Here is a 3,826-nt window from a genome sequence, read left to right as displayed (position 1 = left end):
ACGATAGTCCCTGTAATACAGGATTATCTGGCTCCAAATGACAGGAGGGCTGAGCTTAAGAAAGCTGCTGAAACCTTGAGTTTGAAAGTCTCAGATGCGCATACACAAGTAGAAATGCCAGTCTGAGTTTGATTTGTAGGTGTGGTGACCCTTTCGTTCTGGTTTAGTTGGGATTTTTGCGCTTAAAGTCCCGTGTCCCAGAAACCCTTCAGTGTGGGATGGGTAGTCAGCTATTACAGGTGCGGATGACTATAAAGATATGGGTGGGAGAGAGGGGCCCTGGCTTGGCCACTTCTGCCAGGTATGGATGGATAAAACCATCCAGGCATAGTCAATAGATTGAGAAGATCAATTTTTTCTTTTTCTTTTTGAGATGGGGTCTTGCTCTGTGTCCTGGGCTAGATTGCAGTGGCGTCATCATAGCTCACTGCAGACTCCTGGGCTCGAGTGATCCTCCTGCATCAGCCTCTCACGTAGCTGGGACGACAGGTGTGTGCCACCACACCTGGATAATTTTTCTGTTTTTTTGTACAGACAGGGTCTCGCTCTTACTCGGTTTCATCTCAAACTCCCAGCCCCAAGCGATCCTCCTGCCTTGGCCTTGCAAAGTGGTAGGAAATTGAAGCCATGGTGTTCCGTGAGATCAACCCAGGCTTGAACCCACAGACAGGTGGGTCTACGCTAGAAACCTAGTACGGGGTCGGAGGAGTCTGGAAGCCTGATGGTATGTAGCCACAGAAGACCACAGCAAGAGGTGTCAGAGAAGCCAGCGAAGTGACACTTTCAGGGAGGAAGTGGTCAAAGTGTCAAGTACAGCTACAGAGGAGCAAAGATAAGAGCTGAGCATCGTCCACTGCGTGTTCCAAGAACTTCACCAGCGTTGGTCACAAAAATAGCTTCAGAGGCAGCGTGGGGTGGAGGTGGGGGTGCAGGGGCGGGGAGGGGAGAAACCAGTTTTCAGGCCGGTTAGGGAGTGAGTGTGAGGGGCCAAAGACTTCCAGCGTTGGTGATGTCTTAGGGAAATTAGGCTCCAGACCCGTGGACCAAGAAGAGTAGGCGGGGGTGGACATATTTCCCTGTAACTGTCCCCATGTTCTGAAGCTCAGCTTCAGAGTTAGAAAACTTTGGTCCTGGTGAAGACAGTGGTGGTGGTGGGGTGTTCATTGTGCGTCGTTGATAAATGCTATTATGTCCTCATTACATTGCCAAGAAAGAGTATTATTCCCTACTTTTGGCAAATGCAAGGTGGAGATGGAGGAGGTGCATCTTGCCCTGTTAAGGGGACTGAAATTGGTCTTTTCCCCCCGACCACCTGATGCCGTGAGGGGTTTGCTGGGTGAAATGCGATGATGAGGGAGATGGGAGATCCAGCCTTAGTGGGGTCATTGGGAATATGGAAGAACCTGGGGTAAACTCAGGGGGAAGACAGGCTGGGCTGGGATGCAGCAAGAAAATGCCGTCTCAGCCTTCAAAATTTACCTGCAAGACCAGGATACTGTTGCATCAACCGGCAGAAACAGACTGCCCACAGTGTGAGTACCTGGGAAGGGAGATAAGATAGAGCTGTGCTGTGCTATGAGTGGTGGTTGTGCCTGCTTTTAAAAAATAATTTTCAGCCATAAAAAAAAGAACATGGAAATCCTACCATTTGGGACAATATGGATAAATCTGGAGGACATTATGGTAAGTGAAATAAGCCAGTCACAGAAGGACAAATACCACCTGATTTCACTTATATGTGGAATCTAAAAAAGTCAAACTCATAGAAACAGAGAGTAGGACGATGGTTACCAGAAGCTTGGGGTTTGGGGAGAAGGGGAGATGTTCAGAGGGTACAAAGTTTCAGTTATAAGATGAGTGAGTTCTGGTGATCTAAGGTACAGCATGATGATTACAGTTAATAATACTGTACATTTGGCTTAGTTGAAATTTGATAAGACCCAATTTTAAATGTCTTTACCTCTGTCCCCCACCCACACAATGGATGTGATGGGTGTGTTAACTAATTAAATAGTGGTAATCATTGTGCAATGTATATCAAACCATCACGTTGTACACCTTGGATATATACAATTTTTGTCTGTCAATTTTACCTCAATTAAGCTTGAAAAACAGTTTTCGGGTTGGGAATGGACAACATGATTTGTGTCTCCCAGGCCGCCTCCAATTTATCCTCTTCATGCTAACCTATCATGGTTCACCCACGATATTTACACCAATGAAGGAGGGAGGGGAAGTAAATATCCCATTTTTCTACCTCATTGCCCAGTTTACACACTTCACAGTCACTGCTGACCCCACCCTGTCCTCAGCCATCACTTCTTTTTTTTTTTTTTTTTGAGACAAAGTGTCACTCTGTCACCTGGGCTAGAGTGCCATGGCATCAGCCTAGCTCACAGCAACCTCAAACTCCTGGCCTCAAGTGATCCTCCTGCCTCAGCCTCCTGAGTAGCTGGGACTATAGCCATGTATCATCATGCCCACCTAATTTTTTCTATTTTTAGTAGAGACGGGGTCTCGCTCTTGCTCAGGCTGGTCTTGAACTCCTGACCTCAAGCAGTCCTCCCACCTTGACCTCCCGGAGCGCTAGGATGACAGGTGTGAGCCACCTGGCCAAACACCGTTCTCTCTATTCATGTTCTAATTCCTCTTTCTGGAAAGTTCCTTTGGACAGTGGAAGTGAGACCCTGGAATGATTGATGTTGGAGCCAAGGGACCCAATGGACTTACCAAGAAAATTTGCTGAAAGCCTCTTTCTGAGTGAACGCTGGAGAGATTCTGGGCCCTTAACTCCTAGAAACAGCTGTGCCTCTTACTACTTCTGCCTGATTTTCAGACAGCGGCGAAGGCATCGTGGAGCCGATTCCCCCAGCTCACAGTTCAGGCTCCCAGACTGGTAGCTGGCGTGGCCAGAAGGTTACGTTTCTGAGGAGGGCCAGGACGAGGGTGAGGCCAGTGAGTGAAGTAACGCAAGTGTAGGGGCAGGTCCCACCTGCTGTGGACTGAACTTCGTCATCTGACCCCCAGTGTGACTCTGTTTGGAGATAGGGCCTTTGAAGAAGTAATTAAGGTAAAATGAGGTCACTGGGGTGGCCCTAATCCACTAGATCTGGAATACTTACAAGGAGAGATTAGGGCAGACACACACATGGTCCTCCTGGGCCTGGCGGGGTTGGTGGCAGGGGCGTGGCACAGAGGCGAAAGCGTCAGTGAACCAGGAGACGCTGCCTGGGGCCAGCCGGAGGGGAACAGCTCCTCAGGCTTTTCTTTGACCCCACAGCGCTTAGTTAGGGAAATGACTAGAACTGTGTCCTGGGTAAAAGGCAGTAAAATAACGTCTAGGAAAAAAAGTTCACGTGCAACTTCCATGTTTTGGACCAGTCGACGACTTTCTCAGCATTTCCTCTGATGTATTTCTTCCCCTGTAAAAAATTCCTCCCCCAGCTTCTTGCCTATAAAACTGACCTTTTCCCTCTAACTCTAGTTCTCAACTGGAGGGGATTTTGCCCTCTAGGGAGAGCCACCCGACCAAACACGGATGCCTAAGAAATCTGAGCTGCAGGTTGAACGATGAATCAATTTTTAGCATCAGAGTCAGTAACCCTGGGGCGGAGCTCAGCAATCCGTGTGTTAACAAGCTCTCCTGGGGGTGATTTTGCTACACTTTTATTTAAGAACCACTTTGTATGAGCTTTAAATTTCCTGATTTTTTCTCCCCTTGGGAAATACACACTGAAGTATTTAGGGTTAAGAGCTATGATGTTTCCAACTTATTTTCAAAATTTTCAAAAAATTATATATAATATATAGCATTTACATATAATTT

Source organism: Propithecus coquereli, unplaced genomic scaffold (genome assembly GCF_000956105.1).
Source record: "Propithecus coquereli isolate 6110/MARCELLA unplaced genomic scaffold, Pcoq_1.0 Scaffold193, whole genome shotgun sequence".
Taxonomy (NCBI): domain Eukaryota; kingdom Metazoa; phylum Chordata; class Mammalia; order Primates; family Indriidae; genus Propithecus; species Propithecus coquereli.
The sequence above is the reverse complement of the archived record's forward strand: the minus strand, read 5'-3'. Positions refer to the sequence as shown.